The sequence below is a fragment of the Gopherus flavomarginatus genome, chromosome 15 (assembly GCF_025201925.1).
Source record: "Gopherus flavomarginatus isolate rGopFla2 chromosome 15, rGopFla2.mat.asm, whole genome shotgun sequence".
NCBI classification, from domain to species: domain Eukaryota; kingdom Metazoa; phylum Chordata; order Testudines; family Testudinidae; genus Gopherus; species Gopherus flavomarginatus.
The window spans coordinates 1,961,283-1,983,932 of NC_066631.1; the positions used below are offsets into that span (position 1 = coordinate 1,961,283).

Genomic DNA, 22,650 nt, shown 5'->3' on the forward strand with positions numbered 1-22,650 from the left:
AAAAGCACACTCCACAGTCATTAGGCACCGGCTCAGCCTGTAGTTGAACCAGTCCTTGCTCCTGTCAAGCTTCCCTGTATACGGTTTCATGAGCCAAGGCATTAACAGGTAAGCGGGGTCTCCAAGGATCACAATGGGCATTTCAACGTCCCCGACTGTGATCTTCCGGTCTGGGAAAAAAGTTCCTGCCTGCAGCTTCCTGAACAGGGCAGTGTTCCGAAAGATGCATCATGCACCTTTCCAGGCCAGCCTGTGTTAATGTCAATGAAACGCCCACGGTGATCCACAAGCACCTGGAGAACCATAGAGAAATACCCCTTCCAATTAACGTACTCGGATGCTAGGTGGGGTGGTGCCAGAATAGGAATATGCGCCCATCTATCGCCCCTCCACAGTTAGTGAAACCCATTTGTGCAAAGCCATCCACAATGTCCTGCACGTTCCCCACAGTCATGGTTCTTCTTAGCAGGATGCGATTAATGGCCCTGCAAACTTGCATCAACACGATTCCAACGGTCGACTTTCCCACTCCAAACTGGTTCCCGACCGATCGGTAGCTGTCTGGAGATGCCAGCTTCCAGATTGCAATAGCCACCCGCTCCTCTACCAGCAGGGCAGTTCTCAATCTCGTGTCCTTGCGCCGCAGGGTGGGGGCGAGCTCAGCACACAGTCCCATGAAAGTGGCTTTTCTCATCCGAAAGTTCTGCAGCCACTGCTCGTCATCCCAGACTTCCATGACGATGTGATCCCACCACTCAGTGCTTGTTTCCCGAGCCCAAAAGCGGCGTTTCACGGTGCTGAGCATTTCAGTGAATGCCAGAAGCAATTTCGTGTCATACGCGTCAGGCGACTCGCTATCATCGTCACAACTCCTCATCACTTTGGATCTTAAGGAATAGCTCAACTGCCAAACGTGATGTGCTCGCGAGACTCATCAGCATACTCCTCAGCAGTTCGGGCTCCATTTCCCACAGAAATCGCGCTGCACAGAAACCATTGAGAGAGTCAAGATGGCGCCAAACGTGGACGGAAAAACAGGGATTGCTGGGATGTGAAGCGATGCATCACGGGGCGTTGGGACAGGAAGCAAAATGACCCGCACCCTCCGCCCCCTTCCCACAACCCACGGCACCAAAATGGGATGAGGTGCTCTGTGGGATAGCTGCCCATAATGCACCACTCCCGATACTGCTGCAAATCCTGCAAATGTGGCCACACTGCAGCGCTGGTAGCTGTCAGTGTGACCACACTCCAGCGCTTTCCCTACACAGCTGTACGAAGACAGCTGTAACTCCCAGCGCTGCACACCTGCAAGTGCCAAGCCCAACAATCCTAAGGAACAGGCAAACAGCATTACCTCTATCTTACACATGAGGAAAAAGAGGCTCATACATGTTAAGTGACTTGCTCAAAGGCCACCCCGGCCCCCATTGTCGTAGACACTGTCCAAACAGAGAACACAAAGATGATCCCTGCCCTGAAGAGTGTACATCTACAGACCCATGCCTAGTCCATTACACCCCGAAGCCTCTAGAGCAGGCACTTCAGCTCTCTGAGTGAATTTTCAAAAGCACTCAGCACTGCTCTAACCCTACTACCATTAAAGCCAATAGTAAAACCCCCAAATATTTCAATGGGAATAGAGCTCAGCCCATGCTCAGCACTCTGAAAATCTTAAACAGAGCTAATATTTACTTTCCTCACACAGGAGCTGCAAGAGTAGATTTGTTAATGTATTAATGAATGGTTAACATTTCTGTAGTGGTCCTGTCCTGATCTTGTATATTTATTTACTTCAAAAAAAGTGTGCTTGTTTTATTCCCTTAAAGAATTGTCGCTGGCTAAGGAATTTATTCTTCTTTTGAGATTTCCTTTAACCGTTGTATTAAGTGGAAGAGATGCTGATCCTCTTGGCTAATCTAAGATGGTCTTTCAAAATTGTACACCTAGAGGGCTGGTGAGCCTTGGTATAGAATAATAGAATATCAGGCTTGGAAGGAACCTCAGGAGGCCATCTAGTCCAAGCCCCTGCTCAAAGCAGGACCAATTCCCAACTAAATCATCCCAGCCAGGCCTTTGTCAAGCCTGACCTTAAAAACCTCTAAGGAAGGAGGTTCCACCACCGCCCTAGGTAACTCATTCCAATGATTCACCACCCTCCTAGTGAAATAGTTTTTCCTAATATCCAACCTAAACCTCCCTCACTGCAACTTGAGACCATTACTCCTTGTTCTCTCATCTGCTACTACAGAGAACAGTCTAGATCCATCCTCTTTGGAACCCCCTTTCAGGTAGCTGAAAGCAGCTATCAAATCCACAGACCTCATTCTTCTCTTCTGCAGACTAAACATTCCCAGTTCGCTCAGCCTCTCTTCATAAGTCATGTGCTCCAGCCCCCTAATCATTTTTGTTGCCCTTCACTGGACTCTTTCCAATTTTTCCACATCATTGTAGTGTGGGGCCCAAAACTGGACACAGTACTCCACATGAGGCCTCACCAATGTCAAATAGAGGGGAATGATCACGTCCCTTGATCTGTTGGCAATGCTCCTATTTATACAGCCCAAAATCCCATTAGCCTTCTTGGCAACAAGGGCACACTGTTAACTCATATCCAGCTTCTCGTCCACTGTAACCCCTAGGTCCTTTTCTGCAGAACTGCTGCCGAGCCATTCGGTCCCCAGTCTGTAGCAGTGCATGGGATTCTTCCATCCTAAGCACAGGACTCTGCACTTGTCTTTGTTGAACCTCATCAGATTTCTTTTGGCCCAATCCTCCAATTTGTTTAGGTTACTTTGTATCCTATCCCTACCCTCTGGCGTATCTACCACTCCTACCAGTTTAGTGTCATCTGCAAACTTGCTGAGGGTGCAATCCACGCCATCCTCCAGATCATTAATGAAGATATCGAACAAAACTCGCCCCAGGACCGACCCTTCAGGCACTCCGCTTGATACCGGCTGCCAACTAGACAAGGAGGCATTGATCACTACCCACTGAGCCCAATGATCTAGCCAGCTTTCTATCCACCTTATAGTCCATTCATTTTTAACTTGCTGGCAAGAATACTGTGGAAGGTGGTATCAAAAGCTTTGCTAAAGACAAGGAATAACATGTCCAGTGCTTTCCCCTCATCCACAGAGCCAGTTATGTCTTCTCAGAAGGCAATTAGTCATCATGTAGTCAACAGTGGTGGTGTCCTACATGTGGCCCTCGCAACTCTAAATTGTTACTCAGAAGAAGTTCAGAAGAAAAATATGTATTTGAAAGCAACTGAGCTGTGTCCTGTGATTTTTGAACCACAGTGTTTGAATTAGCCTCTATGGCTAGGATGATGGCACTATCTCCTTAACTGCCTCTCACTGCTTCCCATATAACCCCAGCAGCAGCTCTGGTGCATCTGAGTTGAAAGCACTGGAGACTGTTGTTCCTGCCCTGCAGCAGCTGTTCATCAGCATCCCTGAAGGCCATCAGCTGCACTGCAGGAGAGTAGGTCTGGCGTTCCATTGCCTAATTCTGGCCAATCTGTGAGTGTCCCAGAGAGAGCAGGATAGTTCTGACTCATCCTATGGGAGCTACTAGCAAAGGATGGTTCTGCCTTCCCAACACAAACTACAGTAGCATGGCAGCACACGGAAAGAGAAGAAGAGACACTGACAAACATCCTGATTTTTTGCCTCAGTTCTGGCACGTCAGAGCAGCCTGGGGTCTAATTTATAACAGCTGGCTATGGTCCGTGTGACAGAGCATGCCTGCCCCTCACTGGTACTGCAGGGGTTAACTCCTCCACTTGGGACAAGGTGGCCATGCTGGGTATGCTCCAGCTGAAGACTAGGCATAAAAGGGAGCTGTCCAGCTCATTCCAGGTGGACTGCTGAGAAGAGAGGATGCACATTGCAGGCTACAACACAAAAACTGCCGAGGCTCCTGGCCGCAGATGCCAGAGGTGCCAAAACCCAGGCGGATGCCCAAAGAGTGTCAGAGTTGCTGAGAGCTGCACAGGCAGAGGAGCCCACAGACCCTGGCAACATCTGGATCACTGCACCAGGGACAAGGTAGGAAGTAGCTCAGGGGGACTAGTCACTGTGCCAGGTGGCGTCAGCATGCTTTGGTCATATTCCCCGCTGCCACAGCCCTGAGCTGGGACCCAGTGGAGCAGAGAGGGCCCAGATCCCCCTACCATAGCCACCACCACTCCCAAGTGGTGGCCCACTCCCCTAACAGGGCACTAGGCCACTCAACCCTGCTGAAGTGGGCAGCCATATTGACTTTGGCTGCTAGGCCACAAAGAGATGTTGCCTCCGGTGAGAACGCCACCCTATCCCAGTAGGGAGGCTGGCCTTGGCAGTGATTCCCGGGTGGCTGGAGTAACTGTTGTCCACAATCCCCAGAAGCTGGTGCCACTGGCCCCGGGTAACCCAGGCCCAAGATTTAATCACAGGTATTCCTTGTATAAGTCATGGACAGGTCACGGGCTGTGAACTTTTGTTTATTGCCCATGACCTGTCCATGACTTTTACTAAAAATACCCATGACTAAACTGTAGCCTTATATATAGACTCTGGCCATTAGGCCACGCAGCCCGCACCTCATGGCAACCATCTAGACTTTGGCCATTGGATCACACTGCCCGGAAGAAGAGGGCAACCATATTCACTTTGGTCGTTAGCTCACACTACCCCGAGACCCAGAGTGATCACACAGACTTAGCTGCGGGGCAACAACAACTCTTAACCTATCCCAAAAGAAGATGGGGCACATCTGCCCTGCGACAGTCCCCAAGAGACAAAGAGGGAAACAAATATGCGGGCATAAAACCCTCTGGGAATGCCTTCACATTAGGTGAATCACCAGAAAAAACTTGGATGAAGAATCTGAACACAACTTGTTTACAGATCTGGGCTACAGAAACCCATTTAGGTGTTCAATCACTATGATCAGAAAATCACTGTGATCAGAATTGATTTAGCAGTTCTCACTGCTAAAGCTCAGATGAATTAAAGAGCGAGCAGATTTTCAAATAAGGTGTCATATGCCTGGAAACAAGCAACATATTTCTTATAGACTAGAAGTAGGATCCTGAACTGTAAAATAGATAGCTGACAAAGATCTGGCTGTAAATATTATCAGCAATACTCTGAAAATGAAACCTTGTTTCTGTGAACTTCAGTTTTTTCTTAACAGACAGCTTTGTTCGATTTCACTGATGTCAATCCACACATCATACCACATTCCAAGGCAATTCAGTACAAAATGAGATTAGCACAAACTATCCAAAGAAATCCATTCTCAAGACCACCTCTCAAATAGGACCAGAGTTAATCTTCCCTGATTAGTAGCTGAATGGAGTAAAAGTTCCAATCTGGTTTAACTACAGCTAGCAAATCTCCAGTGGTTTACTGCAGGTTAATAACATTTTCCCCAAATCAAATGAAAATTCTGAAATACAGTTTAGGTCCTGACTGTTCAAGAAAACCTGACTCTCAAGTTCAAATCTGTATTCCTAGACAGCTGGTTGCTAGTAATCTTTGTTCTTAAAAATAAAACTTCATTCTGTGGCTTACCAGTTCTGCTATAAAGTTTTCAAAGTATGGGGCTATTCTTTCTATTGTCACTGTATTTCTGTTAATTTCTGACGAACTAAGGTGTTTATGTTTCTCCTGTTACCCTCTCCATCCACATGTCCTGGCTGAAAGAGCAAGATGCCTAGTAAAGTTTATAATCTCACATTTAAAGATATGTAAAGATATCTGCTTAGTGCTGAGAACAAAGTAAAGTAGGAGAGAAAGAAAAAGGGAAAGAGAGAGAGAGAGAGAGAGACCCCAGTATTTAATACTCTTTCCCTTCCTTCCTTTCCCAGCACCTGAATTTCATTATTTTGGTATTAACATAGATTTTGTACTGCCCTCAAAATGTCCAGTGTGATACAGATTTTTGTTCTAACAACCCTTAAGTGCACAGTAGAAGTTGCGGGTAGGAAACGGAAGGTTTTGATTAAAAAAGGTGGCAAGATGGGGGCATTAAGCACTCCAGGAGATGGTTTGGTTTTTTTTATCTAATGTCATGTCTACACTAGCAAGCTTACAATGGCACAGCTGTATCAGTGAAAACTTCTCCTGCCGACATAGCGCTGTGCACACTACCCCTTATGCCAGCGAAACTTATGTCACTCAGGAGGATGGGGGAGTTTTCCATGCCGATGATTGACATACATTTTGCCGATATAAGTGGTAGTGTAGACACGGCCTGAGAGGCAGGTGAGACAGCTGACACTGGGCAGAGGATAAATCTTTTACCCTCCACCATGAGGGTAGAGATGACTTGAAAGTATTTTTGAGAGGGTGTTGACCTTAGTTTGCCTCTTATTTCATGAACAGACTAATCAATCATAGCTCTGGAAACCAGCAGCAAAACTTGTCTAGATAAAATCTATAAACTTACCAAATAGTGATAGGTAACAAATGAGTCTTCTTTGTCCCAGCAAGTTTCAGATGTTGCTTTTCTGACACCTCACATTGAGAGCTGCAAAATCAAAGACTGTACTTTAAAAGTCTTCAATCAGAAAAGCATTTCTTTTTTTTCAAAAACAGGATATTAAACTCAATTGCCACACAACTCTTCCCAGTTTAAAAATGAAAAGTCAACAACTGCTGGCTACTGCATGAGACCTCATAATTAGCCACATCTCAGTATACCTGAAGGTGGGTGAGGTAATATCTTTTACTGGACCAACTTCTATTGGTGAAAGCAACAGGCTTTGAAGGGGTCATACAGATTTATGAAGCACATAGGGTTCCAGTTAAAGTCTGACTCTTAGAAGGGTATGGGTCAGAAAAGTTGCCCATAAGGTATTGCAACTGTTTTTCAACCCTCTTCCCAACAGAGAAGTATTAGAAGATATTATTCAGCAACAGAGTTTGAGAAAGCTAGTATCTACACCAGACTTGCAATAGATTTGGCTTTTTATTCCCCCCGCCTCCCGCAAAAAAAGTCAAATTGAAAAAACAAAACCATTAATGGGAGCAGACGTACTGCATCAGATCAGTGGCCATCTAATCTGTTATCTTCTCTTTGACCATCCCTAGTACCAGATGCATTACAGAGAGTGTAAAAAAACCCAAGTGGACAATTATCTCCACCTAAAAAATTTCTTCCTAATCCCAATTTTTTTAAGTTACCTAAAATTATGCAAACAGATACCTTTGAAAGTATTAATGTAAAATATTTTTGCCCCAACTATGCAAAAGCCCAGCCTCTGTAGGGGTGAAATGTCTAATTTGCCTCATTCCTATGCAATGACTTCACCTAGGATCCACAGGCATCTTTCATCACATTTGTATGATTACTCTGACAAATGAAATCACGAGGCTAAAAAACTGTATGCTAAATGGAATACCAGAACCCCAAAATTAAAACTCCTGTCTGAAACCAGCCATTTCTAGAAGTATGCAAGTAACCAAACAGATGGAATACCACTTCCACACACTCAGTAAACTACTTGTGTTGTTCTTTACAATAACTTTTAAACCACCCTAATGGCATGACAGAGGCATATGAGCCAGGAAAATCTAATTTAAACAGAAATACCATTCTATCAATGGTAATAGTCTACCAATGTGACATCTATCAATGGAGATATACCCCTTAATCAGATTCTAGTTAAAAATCTCTATTTTCTTACATATGCATTGTCTAAATTAGTTAGTGCTTTACAACAGGAAAGACTAAAAAAAGAAAATAATACTTCCAGTACACAAAAAACAGGGATATCTAATTTTAGGTCTGAGGTGCTTGGAGGAGAGAACTGAAAAACAAAAACACAAACATAGGAGCAAAGTCTATCAAGCACAAGGAGTTTTAAAACAGTATTTAGTCAATATACTTTAAAGAAGAACACAGACTCACATTAACTTTCAGCTACAATAAAAAAATCTTGCACTATCAATGTTTTATCTTGTAAGATACAAGAAAGTATAAATGTGCCACTAATAATCACAATTACTAAAACAAACAGGCTAAAAAAGTAGGATACAGAGAAACTGTATTTTATTATGCCTTGCACAGTTGAGCAAAACTGCAGGTTAAATTTCCAATTCCAGAGTCTTTATGATTGATGATGGTTAGCAGTGACATATGAAGCAGAAAGAACATGGCCTGATTATCAAGCAATCTTAAACTTACAGTCTCAATCTTAATCTCAAACCAAGCTTACTGCACAAAGCTCCGTTTTACAGTTGCTCAGTTGCACAAAACTTGGTTTGACATGGAGACCGAGCAAGACATTACAGAAGTTTATTTCTGGCAGTATTTGGAAACTACTTCAGGACAGATTCATTAGCATTCCTCTGTAAAGCTGCTGGTCATAGATAAGCAGCTAAAATGTTATCACTTCCTAAGTCAGAAACTTGGGCCAAAAAACAACAAGCTATGCCAGGGGTGGGGAAACTTTTTGGCCTGAAGGCTACATCTGGTTTCCGAAATTGTATGGAGGGCCAGTTAGGGGAGGCTCTGCCTCCCCAAACAACCAGGCATGGCCCGGTCCCCGCCCCTATCTGACACCCTCCCCCCAACTTCTCGCCCCGACAGCCCCTCTGGGACTCCTGCCCCATCCACCACCACCCTGTTCCCTGTCCCCTGACTGCCCCCTGCTGCTCCATCCAACCCCCCTTCCTTCCTGACTGCCCCCCCCCACCACCAGGACCCCTACCCGCATTCAATCCCCCTGTTCCCCACCCTCTGACTATCCCAGCCCCTACCCACACCACTGCCCCTGACTAACACCCCGAACTCCCCTGCCCTCTATCCAAACCCCCTGCTCCCTGCCCCCTTACCGCGCTACCTGGAGCACCAGTTGTGACAGATATCTCCCACAAGGCTTCATGGAAATATGCTTAGAATGTGTTTTATGCTACATATGCCATGTAACATATTTCTGTAAAGGTTATGATCTACTAAATGCATTCATCCTATTTGTATGCATGTATCATTTTTGTATTCTAAGTTATGAATGTTGGCTGTGTACTGGCTTGATTTCTAAATAACATTAGTAGAGGATTTGGTCAGTTCCTGGAGAAGGAATGTTGAAATTAAGTACCTAATCAAGAAGCACTTAAAGGACAATGGATCTTGGAATACACCAATCCACATAAGAAGTCTACTTGAGGACTCTCAAGGTAGCATATAAACAATGGATGCTACCTGTAAAAACTGTGAGTCGTGCATGGACATGTGACTTGCCCAGGTGACTCCTAAACTCCATCTTGGAGCTGGACTTTGCATAGGGGTGAGGAGAGGGTCTCCACCGACAAGAGAAAGTCTATTTAAACCCCTGGGAGACCCCTCCATTTGGCCTTCAGCTGGCTAAAGAGAGGAGCAATCATGAAGAATCCCCTGGCTACCACCTGTGCTGGAACAAGAGCTGCACCAGGGAAAGAATTATGCCCAGGCCTGGAAAGTCTCCAGTCTGAGGAAAAAACTTACTAAAGCATCTCTGAGGGTGAGATTATCTGTATTCAGTTTGATTAGACATAGATTTGCGCATTTTATTTTATTTTGCTTGGTGACTTACTTTGTTCTGTCACTACTTGGAACCACTTAAATCCTACTTTCTTTATTCAATAAAATCACTTTTTACTTAGTAATTAACTCAGAGTATGTATTAATACCTGGGGGAGCAAACAGCTGTGCATCTCTCTCTATCAGTGTTATAGAGGGCAAACAATTTACGAGTTTACCCTGTATAAGCTCTTATGACAGACCCAGGCCAGTGTGGTACAGGAGTCTGGTAGAGGGCAAATATACTGGTCACTGGACGAGTAGTTTTCTGTTCCCTGAGTGACCAGAGCAGGGGCTGCGCTAGAGTAGTCAGGAACTTGCTAGAACCAATTAAGGCAGACAGGCTGATTAGAATACCTGCAGCCAATCAAGGCTAATCAGGGCACCTGGGTTTTAAAAGGAGCTCTCTCCAGTCAGATGGGGAGGAGCCAGAGGAGAGGAAGTGCGTGTGGGGAGCTGGGAGCAAGAGGCACAAGGAGCTGAGACTGAGAGGCTGTGCTGCTGGAGGACTAAGGAGTACAAGCGTTATCAGACACCAGGAAGAAGGTCCTGCGGTGAGGATAAAGAAGGTGTTTGGAGGAGGCCATGGGGAACTAGCCCAGGGAGGTGTAGCTGTCACACAGCTGTTACAAGAGGCACTATAGACAGCTACAAATCCATAGGGCCCTGGGCTGGAACCCGGAGTAGAGGGCAGGCCCGGGTTCCCCCCAAACGTCCCAACTCCTGATCAGACACAGGAGGAGTTGATCCAGACTGTGGGGGAGATCACTGAGGTGAGCAAATCTGCCAATAAGCGCAGGACCCACCAAGGTAGAGGAGGAACTTTGTCACACTCTATACAGGGGAAAACGGATTTATTTGGGTTTAGACCCCACTGGGAGTTGGGCATCTGAGTGTTAAAGACAGAAACACTTCTGTGAGCTGCTTTCAGGTATACCTGCAGCTTTGGGGCAAGTAATTCAGACCCTGGGTCTGTGTTGGAGCAGACGAGAGTGTCTGGCTCAGCAGGACAGGGCGCTGGGGCTCCAAACTGGCAGAGAAGTCAGGAACAGAAGCAGTCTTGGCACATCGGGTGGCAGCTCCTAGGAGGGGTTCTGTGATCCAACCCGTCACACCGGTGGCTGGCAGTGCTACAGGCGTGCTACCCAGAGCACCAGGACAGGCAGCCATGCCGCCCGGTGGGAGCCAGCCACGCCATGGCACAGCACAGAGCACCAGGTCAGTCCGGGCTCTGCAGCTGCACTACCCCAGGAGCTCACAGCCCTGCCATCCAGAGCACTGCACCAGCAGCGCAGTGAGCTGAGGCTGCAGGGGAGGAGGAACAGCGGGTGAGGGGCCGGGGACTAGCCTCCAGGGCCAGGAGCTCAGGGGCCAGGCAAGAGGGTCCCGCGGCCCAGATGTGGCCCACCTCTGGGCTATACCAAGAAATACCATGCTGAATTAAGCTATCATCTTACAAATACCAACCAGCAGAGAGGGTAACAGTCTCAGTTTCTGATGTAGGAGAGTGATTGGCTATACAGTATTCTTACAGCTGGTGATTTATTTTTAACATAATAAAATTTAAATACTGTCACATTTGAAATTAATACACCTCTACCCCGATATAATACTGTCCCTGGGAGCCAAAAATCTTACTGCATTATAGGTGAAACCGCTTTGATCCGCCAGAGCGTGCAGCCCCACATCCCCGGAGCGCTGCTTTACTGCGTTATATCAGGCCATGTTATATCGGGGTAGACGTGTACTGACAGAACTGCATTTGACCCGAGATGAAAGGGCCAGAAAACTAGTTACAGCTCCCAAATTCTAAAGGCCAGTCTGTGCTGGTCCCAGCCCGACGAGAGTCAGAGCACCTACATGGCTGCTTTAAGTTATACCATTAAGGACACTACAGCAGTGGAGAATAGGCATAACTCCACTACTTACCCTCCCCTGATGCTGATCATATCTATGATATGCCCCTACGGTGGGACAGAGGGCTGATGGCACAGGAGCCATCTGGGTCCGCTTCATGCCACCAAGAGAATTTCCTGCTGGCCATTTGTGTTCAGATTCTGGCCTTTTTGCCCCACCTGAGTAGCATAAAGAAAGCCACATCTCATTTGATACTCTAGTCTATAACTCTGCTATGGATTGACATGGCTTAATAATGTTAACAATGGGGATGTGTTAATTTCCCACATGCACGCTGTGGCCAGGTGATGACGTACTTAAAATATACGATTAATTTAATTATCATGAGGCTAAAACTTCAGAGATAGTATCTGCAATACACAGGCACAATTAAGTGCATAAAAATGGGCATGACTGTACAAAACCTTATTCACCTGCAGAAGTCCAACTTCAACAAGTACTGTCTTTAGCTTCAGTGGGATTCTTCATATGAGTAAGAGTCTGTAGGATTGAGTCCTAAGAAGTTAAAGATGACATGTAAAGGAAAATAAATAAGTTTGTGTCTCTCTTTTTCTTCTTTTCAAATATATAAAGAAGTTATAAAAGACTCACCCTCACCCACCCACCAAACTGTTTTATTCTAGTTGTTTATTACATTTAGGAATTTAGGTCTTGTTTATCCCGTTTTTCCTAGAAGACTCTATGGAGAACTGAAGAAATAGTAGCGTTATGACATCACAAATACCATGGCAATGAACTATGAACAGATGGTATTTTTAGTTAAGCTTTCCTTTGTTAACATCTATTTAATTCAAATTCTGGCAAACTGTTGGGAGAAAAGCTATCTTAGTTAAAAATTTAACCCATCTGCCTAGGGTGACAAGATGTACTATTTTGAAAGGGACAGTCCCATTTTTGGGGATTTTTTCTTATATAGGTGCTGTGACAGACCCTGGCCAGTGGGGTACAGGAGTCTGGTAGAGGGCAAATATACTGGTCACTGGATGAGTAGTTTTCTGTTCCCTAAGTGACCAGAGCAGGGGCTGCACTAGAGTAATCAGGAACCTGCTAGAACCAATTAAGGCAGACAGGCTGATTAGAACATCTGCAGCCATCAAGGCAGGCTAATCACAGCACCTGGGTTTAAAAAGGAGCTCACTCCAGTCAGGTGAGGGTGAGCCAGAGGAGAGGAGTGCATGTGAGGAGCTGGGAGCAAGAGGCACAAGGAGCTGAGACTGAGAGGGTGTGCTGCTGGAGGACTAAGGAGTACAAGCGTTATAGACACCAGGAGGAAGATCCTGTGGTGAGGATAAAGAAGGTGTTTGGAGGAGGCCATGAGGAAGTAGCCCAGGGAGTTGTAGTTGTCATGCAGCTGTTACAGGAGGCACTACAGACAGCTGCAATCCACAGGGCCCTGGGCTCGAACCTGGAGTAGAGGGGGGGCCTGAGTTCCCCCTAAACCTCCCAGCTCCTGATCAGACACAGGAGGAGTTGACCCAGACTGTGGGGAAGATCACTGAGGTGAGCAAATCTGCCAATAAGCGCAGGACCCACCAAGGTAGAGGAGGAACTTTGTCACAGTGCCTATTAGTCCCCTCCCCTGTCCCGTTTTTTCACAGTTTCTATCTGGTAACCCTACACCTGCCCTGTCAATTTAAGCCCCGGGAAGCTCCCAATCCACTTCTCTGAACCTCCAAAGAAACTTCCAGCAAAAACGCGAAAGGCAAGATTTTACATTCCTAATATTTACAAGGCAAGACAAAGTGAGGGGAAGAGCTTTTGGAAAGAAAAAAAAAACCACCCAAATCTTGTTTAGCCTTCATCATGAAGAAGCAGAAAAGAAGATGCACAATTTTGTTTCTTTCTTTGACAATCACCTTTAAAAAAGGGTTTGGGTTTTTTTTGTTTGCTCAAGTATAGCATTTCTGCTTTGATTGTGCCATGTTATGTCGCAACCTAATGTTATGTAAATATGGTTTCATATAAGAAGTTCCTTATTTTGTTATTTTTAAATACTTCAATGGAGTGGCTCACAGACATACCCCTTGGCAGTTTGGTAAATGGGCACCTCTCCACTTTTTTTTTGACCACATAATGGCACACCTGTCACTTTCTTTCCTTTGTTTGTCCACTTCGTTTTCCTTACTCTCAACTTTACTTCTTTTCTGTTTATTTCTCCCCTGCTCTTGTTTCCTTTTACTCCTATTCCCCTCACAGCTTCTTATTCCAAGTTCTCAAAACATCAGAAGGTTACATATTCGTTGGAATGGTGAAAACTCTGGAATTGGGCACCATGTGGTCTTGTGACTGAGCTGAAAACCACAGCAGCAGATAAGAGACCCTTGAATCTGCAGGCCTATACCCAAGAGTGTCTCCTGCAACTGGATATATTGAGGCTGATATCTAAAGAAAACCCTAAAACACATAAATAGGGAGGGAAAGCAGGAGACTTTCCAGGAAATAGTTACTGTTTTATTCCAGCACTGTTCTTCTCTGTGATATACCTCCTTGGATTAGTTAGGGAGTTGGTTTCCCAGTTTAGAATATAGTGTCCATTGGGCCAGTAGCTAGACATATACATATGAACAAATGGGGTGACAGAGAATGAACAAAGAGCATTCAGCCACACTGAATTTCCTTCCTCCAAACTCAAGTTTTAGGCAATTTCTGTAACTCAGATGCTACCTAATGAGCCTTTTACTTCACTTGGATTCCTGTCTGTCTACACAATTTCCTAGATGACCAGCTTCATCAAGGAAAAAAATATATTTTATGTCTACAAATTCAAGAACTTTTACAAGGTTTTGTTTTGGTGAAGCCTCTCTAAACAGTTACTCAAGATTAAATCCAGGCATTGCTAATCTCAGAGCATAAGTGGTGACTGATTTGGCTCTCTGTAGAACTCTGTGAAAATGGGGATATGATAGTTTTCTTCACTCCTCACAATCCCTAGTTAGGGTTGGGCATTAATCCACATTTTAAAAAAAGTCATTTGATTAATATGCTTATCTTGATTTATCTTTGCACTCTGGTTGAAATTTGAGATTACCTCTCACATCTCCATAAGAAATGGAACTCAGAAGTAACTGCCAATGTAAAAAATTCTGAAGTTTCGGGCAGCAAGCAAAGATTCAAATGAGAGAAGAGTCAGATAAAAGCACGGCCCAGACCACTACTGTCATATTATCTAACAGCCAGAAGCAGTTTGAAATTTATCATTGCAATGGAAAGGGAGAGCAAAGGCAGAATCCTTCATTATAAAGTATCTATATTTTTTCCAGATTGATAATCTGCTGCAAATAATCATATGTTAAACAATTATTTCAACCTTAAATGGGATTACACTAAAATCCTCTTTTCTTTGATACTTTAGAGAAAATCTCTATTTGGAGTTAAGACCCCGTGTACCAGGATTCTCCTGCATCCGCCTCAGCACTGGGGAAAACACTCCAACAGCTTCAACCTTCCATTACGGCAGAAAAATGGAAGAATCTTTCACTTCCTCTGTGAAATTTCACGTCCTCTCTCCTGACTTCTTGTTTTCATTCATTCAATACTTTAGAAGCCAACAGAATATTGTATTGTAAATGTGAGCAGTTGTGTACAAAGTGGGATAAAATTTCCCTGACACGCACTGCAAATCCACTGGGCACTGGAGGTCTAATTTACTCTTTATTAATCTATTCTGTGGTTTCTCCTTTTCCCTCGTCCTCTATTCTGTGTTCTCCCTCTCTGCTTCCTTCACACTGTGTTGGCATTCTGAGCCTGGGGATGTTAGGTAGGAAAAGGTTCAGAGCTGCGTGGGTAGCTCTGAGCTGTAGACAGGAGAAGAGGGGATCTGAGCTTAGCGTATAGGTATATAAATTGGGGGATGTTTTTAAGCAGATGGTGATTAGGTTGGAGGGAACTGAAGGGGTTTGGGAAAAGGACAGGATGGGTCAGTTGCGGCAAATTAAGTCAATTGGCAATCAGTAGGGGGCAGGGAGGACTGACAGAAACAATTAAGAGACAAAGCCCTGGTCTACATTATGAGTTTAGGTCTAATTTAGCAGCGTTAGATCAATTTTACTCTGCACCCGTCCACACAATGCAGTAATTTCTGCTGACTTAAAGGGCTCTTAAAAATTGATTTTGGTACTCCTCCCCAACAAAGGGATTAGCGCTGAAATCGACATTGCTGGGTTAAATTTGGGGTAGTGTGGACGCAATTCGACAGTATTGGCCTCCGGGAGCTATCCCAGAGTGTTCCATTGTGACCACTCTGGACAGCACTCTCAACTCCAATGCACTGGCCAGGCAGACAGGAAAAGCCCCGCAAACTTTTGAATTTCATTTTCTGTTTGCCCAGTGTGGAGAGCTGATCAGCACAGGTGACCATGCAGAGCTCATCAACACAGGTGACCATGCAGTCCCAGAATCGCAAAAGAGCTCCAACATGGACCGAATGGGAGGTACTGGATCTGATCACTGTATAGGGAGACGAATCCATGCTATCAGAACTCCGTTCCAAAAGACGAAATGCTGGAATATTTGAAAAAAATCTCAAAGGGCATGAAGGACAGAGGCCATAACAGGGACCCGCAGCAGTGCCGCATGAAACCAAAGGAGCTGACGCAAGCCTACCAAAAAACCAGAGAGGCAAATGGCCGCTCCGGGGCAGAGCCCCAGACATGCTACTTCTATGATGAGCTACATATATTCTGATCTCCTTTTAAAGTGGGAGCTAATACAGCTAGTCTTTAAATATTCAGACATGCTAAGAAATATTGTAAAAATATTTTCTAGGATAATGAAATTCATTACTGCACTTTCCTAGTGTAGTATTTTCCTTACTATTTTTCTAATTAATTTTCTCATTGGACTTCTTCTGTGAAAACCTGTACCATAAATCAAATTAAAGAATACTTTCTCAACACTTCTCTGAACAAGCTTGAACAAACAGATGAGCATGACCTGAAAATTGAGCTGGCTGTATCAGACTGTGGTGCTGCTTAGTGAAAGAAGTTCCACAATTGAAGGTCCACTACGGAGAATGTCCTGCCCTATCACTCTGCAGTACAAATCTGGGGACAGGTAGTTTGAGTATGACAACTGCTATAAAATGTCAAGATAAAACAAGGGTAGTGTTTCAGGTATCCAGTGCAGATACTCAGCTGGTGTAAATCCACTTATACCAGCTGAGGATCTGCATCTCAATACCCAAATCATAGCAGGATTTATAGTTCAAAATCAACATCCTGAATTACAGTCGGAAACAAACAGGATGCCAGTACAATCCATACACCTCCTGCTCCCTGCATGGAACTGTTAAGAAAGTACAGAGCTGTCTTTTGCACCAGCAAAATCTTCTAAGTTGTCTTCAGGTATAGCCAGTCCCATCAACAGCACATTTCAGTGATGCAACTTGGAGATGACAAAGGCATCATCTGACTGGAGCAAGGACCATAACAGAAAGAAAAAGGTTGTCACTGTATGTAAGCATAGATGAAAAAGTAGGCTTAGCCTGGCCCAAAGCCACTACAAAGTATTTACACAGTACTGTGCATTTACATTGTTTTAGTCACAATCACAATACACAGAAAAGAAAGCTGGATGAAAAGCACTCAAAAGCTAACAAATTAAAAAAAAAATTTGGATTCTCTTTTCATAAAATTTTAAAACTAAAATTCTCTCTTCCCTTGCATTAGTTAAGAGTCACTTTCACAGGGAAAAAGTTAGTACAAACAGCCAGTAAGTGTGAAATCACAAGAGCATCTACCATTCTGATTAACTTAGTAGTTAAATTTTGCATTTTGGAAATTAACCAAGCAACAGGCTGGTTCTATTACGATCCCTAAACCATTCTATTTGCTAGAAATCAGTCCAAATACCTGTTCCATAGTGTCATCCACCCTTACGATAAAAAGGCCAAGAGCCCAACATCACTTGCTTGACCTGCTTCAATTTCTAAATGCCCTGCAGGAACATTTCTTTTAACCAGAAGTATCTGTTATCTCCTTTACACAGAAATGTATGCATGTGACCTTGTCATATATAAGCATACAAGGAAAAGTTTTTCATTAAGACACAGTGTCAACTTCTGTTTTTCTTTTCTGATATAACACTCTTTAAACATTGTCCTGATTATTTTCTAACCCTGTTACACACACACACACACACACACACACAGACACAGGAGTTTTTCTGCTCCTCTGCTTGTGTTTGAAAGATCTTTGAGGCAGACCTGAGAGCAACATCAGCTCAAGTTAATTGTGCTAGGGCTAACCAGTTTTCTTTTCTCTCTGTGCACAAAGCTGCCTGCTGCTTACTTGTCACTACAGCTTCAGTTTAAACTCTGCTGCTGCTATCACTAGTAAACACCCCCTCTTGTAGGCTGAAAGAAAGGAATGCTCCATCACTAGTTAAACTTACTACACACAAAATGCACAATGGAAGGAAACTGAAAAAGGAAAAATAAGTGGGGTTTTTTCTTTCCCATCTCTTTTATTTACAGTAATCTTAGAGTTTACTTGCAATAGGAAAAACAACAACATTTTCGGATGCAAGCATCACAAACTGACTATATCATTTTTAAACAACAATTCTGGATGTAGAATTCTTCAACCAAAATACACATTCAGTAGGTACTGCAGGTAAAAAACAAAATAGTTATCAGCAGTCAACAATTTAAACATACAAGGGACCCTATAAATGACAACAGTAGGGAGAAAGGGGAAAACATTTGTACCTATAATAATATACAAACATCTGTAAACGGAGCTAAATTAACCAAGTCAGGAATTTAGACTGAACAGAGAGTATCAGTGTAAAATCTAAATTTTCTGGATTCAGAAATCTTAATAATCAAACCTTCAATATTTAAACAGTTTGTGTATGTGTTCCATTTCTGTGGGAATGGAATTAAAGTAAATTTCCAAACCTTCCAATCGTACTTTTAAAAAGTGTGTTTAGGACACCTTTGTAAAATGCTATTTATGTACTCAAATTTACATATGTGGATTCAGTTTAAGTGATTCTTGAAGATTCATTATTTACTTAAGCAATTAGGGCTAAGTAAATACGTATTTACAGACTTTTTTTAAAAGGTGCTAACTGGATTATTTAACTTTGATAAACTGTAATATTTATCAATTAAATATTCTCAAGTGCTCTTACAGCCCTATGCAATAAATCAAATTAGCTTTTTGTGGAACATTAAGTCCAGTGGGTCCCAACTTTACCCATTCTGTGACCCTCATGTTACAACAGAAAAGATCTGGAACCTCCCTCCCTTCCATATGTTTTGGGACTCCCCTCTCACCTAGCAATAAAGAAAGGAAGGGTGGTCGTGACACCTCGAAATCTACTCATAGTCATCCTTGGTGTCTCAACCCACTGGTTAAGAACCATGATTTAGTCTAACATGCAATTCTGAATTTAGGGAATGTGCTACATGTGTACTTAAACGTTACTATGAAATTTACAGGAAATATGAATCGCAGAAGTCCAGCAAATGATAGCTAAGGAAACATTTGTCCATTTATACTTTCCCTACATAACTGCATATGTTTTTAACTAAAAAAATGAGTCAAAACCATTTTTGATATAGAGGCAAAAAGAAGTTGAATAATTCACATCTATGTTTCTGGTTTCTTAATATAAATGACCTTAGCACTTCATTGGGGTTGACTAGGTAAGGATGCTACCCTTGATGGAGCTATAACTTTGAGTAAATATGGTTGGCTGGCCAATAATGGACATATAATGCATATTCAGGCCAGCCTATTTAGGTACAGCATGTTTTTCAGTATCTTCTTGTTGAGGACAATTCAAAAATGAAGAGCTAGACTAGCAGAAGACCCTCTCCCCTATAAGTCAGGAAACTCTGGAGTGTGTAGGAAGGAGGAGGGAGTTTAAGAAAAAAAAATACATTCTCCATTCCATCAACCAGGAGGAGTAGGGTGGAAAGAGGACCTCAAATTTCAGACACCTACCAGCAAAAGGCTGGTATGGAAATTCCAAGCCTACGACCAATACCTTGTTATCTATTTGTTTAGAATTTATCACTTCATTCAAAACAAAAATGAAGCTTCTAACCCTTAGGGTTGTGAAGAACACTTCACAAATATGAGTTGAATGTGGCCAACGCCATCTTGTCTACCTGAGTTGGCAGAAAAAAGGAAAGTGAGGAGGGAGGGAAGACTTAGATCTCTGATATTTACCAGCCAAGGGGTTATATGAAAGAGTCCACAATTAGGGTCCAGGGACAGAATCATAGTAGAAATCCTAGCCCCTTTCCCATTTCCCAGTAGATGGTGGCAGGGTAACTGGGATATTCACTACAGGGTCAAATGCTGAATCTTCTTACTGAAGCACTGCATCCATCCCCATTTTTGTATTTTGTATCTCTCAGTTTGTAAGTGTCTGATAAATTTTACAAGCCCTTCTGGTAAGAATCCCACTGCTCACCACAGCAGCTGAGTCTGTGGAGGAGGCTTCTCAGAGAATCATAGAAGAGACCTCAGGAGGTCATCTAGTCCAATCCCCTGCTCAAAGCAGGACCAACACCAACTAAATCATCCCAGCCAAGGCTTTATCAAGCCGGGCCTTAAAAACCTCTAAGGAAGCAGATTCCACCTCCCTAGGTAACTCATTCCAGTGCTTCACCACCATACTAGTGAAATAGTGTTTCCTAATGCCCAACCTAGACCTCCCCCATTGCAACTTGAGACCACTGCTTCTTGTTACGTCATCTGCCACCAGTAAGAACAGCCGAGCTCCATCCTCTATGGAACCCCCCTTTCAGGTTGTTGAAGGCTACTATCAAATCCCTCCTCATGCTTCCCTTCTGCAGAGTAAATAATCCCAGTTCCCTCAGCCTATCCTCATAAGTCATGTGCCCCAGCCCCCTAATCATTTTCATTGCCCTCCAGTGGATTCTCTCCGATTTGTCCACATCCCCCCTTCTGTAGTGGGGGAACCAAAACTGGACACAATACTCAGGTGTGCCCTCACCAGTGCCAAATAAAGAGGAATAATCACTTCCCTCAATCTGCTGGCAATGCTCCTACTAATACAGCCCAATATGCCGCTGGCCTTCGTGGCAACACGGGCACACTTCTGATTCATATCCAGCTTCTCTTAGTTGGGAATTGATCCTGCTTTGGGCAGAGGGTTGGACTAGATGATCTCCTGAGGTCCCTTCCAACCCTGATATTCTATGATTCTCGTCCACTGTAATCCCCAGGTCCTTTTCTGCAGAACTGCTGCTTAGCGAGTCGGTCCCCAGCCTGTAGCGGTGCATGGGATTCTTCCTTTTTAAGTGTAGGACTTTGCACTTCTCCTTGCTGAACCTCATCAGATTTCCTTTGGCCCTATCCTCCAATTTGTCTAGGACACTCTGGACCCTATCCCTATCCTCCAGAGTATCTACCTCTCCTCGCAGCTTTGTGTCATCTGCAAAATTGCTGAGGGTGCAATTCATCCCATCATCCAGATCATTAATGAAGATGTTGAACAAAACCAGCCCCAGGACCGACCCCCTGAGTACCCCGCTTGATACCGGCTGCCAACTAGACATCAAGCTGTTGATCACTGCCTGTTGAGCCCAACAATCTAGCCAGCTTTCTATCCACCTTATAGTCCATTCACCCAATCCATACTTTTGTAACTTGCTGGCAAGAATACTGTGGGAGACCATATCAAAAGCTTTGCTAAAGTCAAGATATATCACATTCACCGCTTTCCCAATATCCATAGAGCCAGTTATCTCATCATAGAAGGCAATCAGGTTGGTCAGGCATGTCTTGCCCTTGGTGAATCCATGCTGACTGTTCCTGATCACTTTCCTCTCCTCCAAGTGCTTCAAAATTGATTCCATGAGGACTTGCTCCAGGATTTTGCTGGGGACTGAAGTGAGGCTGACCAGTCTGTATTTCCCTGGGTTCTATTGCTTCCCTTTTTAAATATGGGCACTATATTTGCCTTTTTCCATTCGTCCGGGATCTCCTCCGATCGCCACTAGTTTTCAAAGGTAATGTTCAATGGCTCAGCAATCATATCAGACAACTCGCTCAGCACCCTTGGATGAATTAGATCTAGACCCATGGACTTGTGCGTGTCCAGCTTTTCTAAATAGTCCTTAGCCTGTTCTTTCACTGCTGAGGGCTGGTCACCTCCTACCCATGCTGTGTTGCCTAGTGCAGCAATCTGGGAGCTGACTTTGTCTGTGAAGATCGAGGCAAAAAAAGCATTAAGTACTTCAGCTTTTTCCACATCATCTGCCTTCTCCATTCCGTAAGGGTCCCACACTTTCCCTGACCTTCTTGTTGCTAACATACCTGTAGAAATCCTTCTTGTTACTCTTCACATCCCTTGCTAGCTGCAACTCCAGTTGTGCCTTGGCCTTCCTGATTACACCCCTGCAAGCTCTAGCAATATTTTTATATTACTCCTTAGTCATCTGTCCAAATTTCCACCTCTTGTAAGCTTCCTTTTTGAGTTTAAGCTTACTGAAGATTTCATTCTTAAACCAAGATGGTCACCTGCCATATTTGCTATTCTTTCTGGACATCAGGATGGTTTGTTCCTGCGCCCTCAATAAGGCTTCCTTAAAATACAGTCAGCTCTCCTGGACTCCTTTCCCCCTTGTATTAGCCTCCCAGGGGATCCTGCCCATCAGTTCCCCAAGGGAGTCAAAGTCTGCTTTTCTGAAGTCCAGGGCCTGTATTTTGCTACTCTCCTTTCTTCCTTTTGTCAGGATCCCGAACTCAGCCATCTCATGGTCACTGCTGCCTAGGTCTCCACCCACTTCTACTTTCTCTACCAATTCTTCCTTGTTTGTAAGCAGCAGGTCAAGAGGAGCAAGGCCCCTAGTAAGTTCCTCCAGCACTTGTACCAGGAAGTTGTCCCCAACACTCTCCAGAAATTTCCTGGATTGTCTGTGCATTGCTGTATTGCTCTCCCAGCAGATGTCAGGGTGACTGAAGTCCCTCATTAGAACCAGAGCCTGTGATCTGGAAACTTCAGTTAGTTGACTGAAGAAAGCTTCGTCACCTCATCCTTCTGATCCGGTGGTCTATACATAGCACACGCCCACCACGACATCTCATGAGGACAGTCTCTGGTCCTCACTGGTAGGGATTCACCCTTCATATGCCTCTTGACCCATGGCTAGTAGTATTTTAATTAATGTGTATATTATTTTAGAATGAAGCTGTG

General features: G+C 44.0%; 1 protein-coding gene across 7 annotated transcripts in view; it reads right to left on the bottom strand.

The window, feature by feature from the left end:
- The window catches only part of MTMR3 (myotubularin related protein 3), a 203,931-nt gene that overhangs the window by 128,875 nt on the left and 52,406 nt on the right, over window positions 1-22,650 (bottom strand). Inside the window, exons 2-3 of one of the 7 annotated variants that reach the window (XM_050923680.1) lie at window positions 11,886-11,967; window positions 6,442-6,522 (exon numbers count right to left, since the gene is read on the bottom strand). The exons of 4 other annotated variants lie outside the window; for them this stretch is intronic. The gene's annotated coding sequence lies outside the window, so the exon portion shown is untranslated. The remainder of the gene's footprint in view (window positions 1-6,441; window positions 6,523-11,885; window positions 11,968-22,650) is intronic. 2 more of the 7 variants (XM_050923682.1, XM_050923681.1) reach the window with 2 other exon arrangements.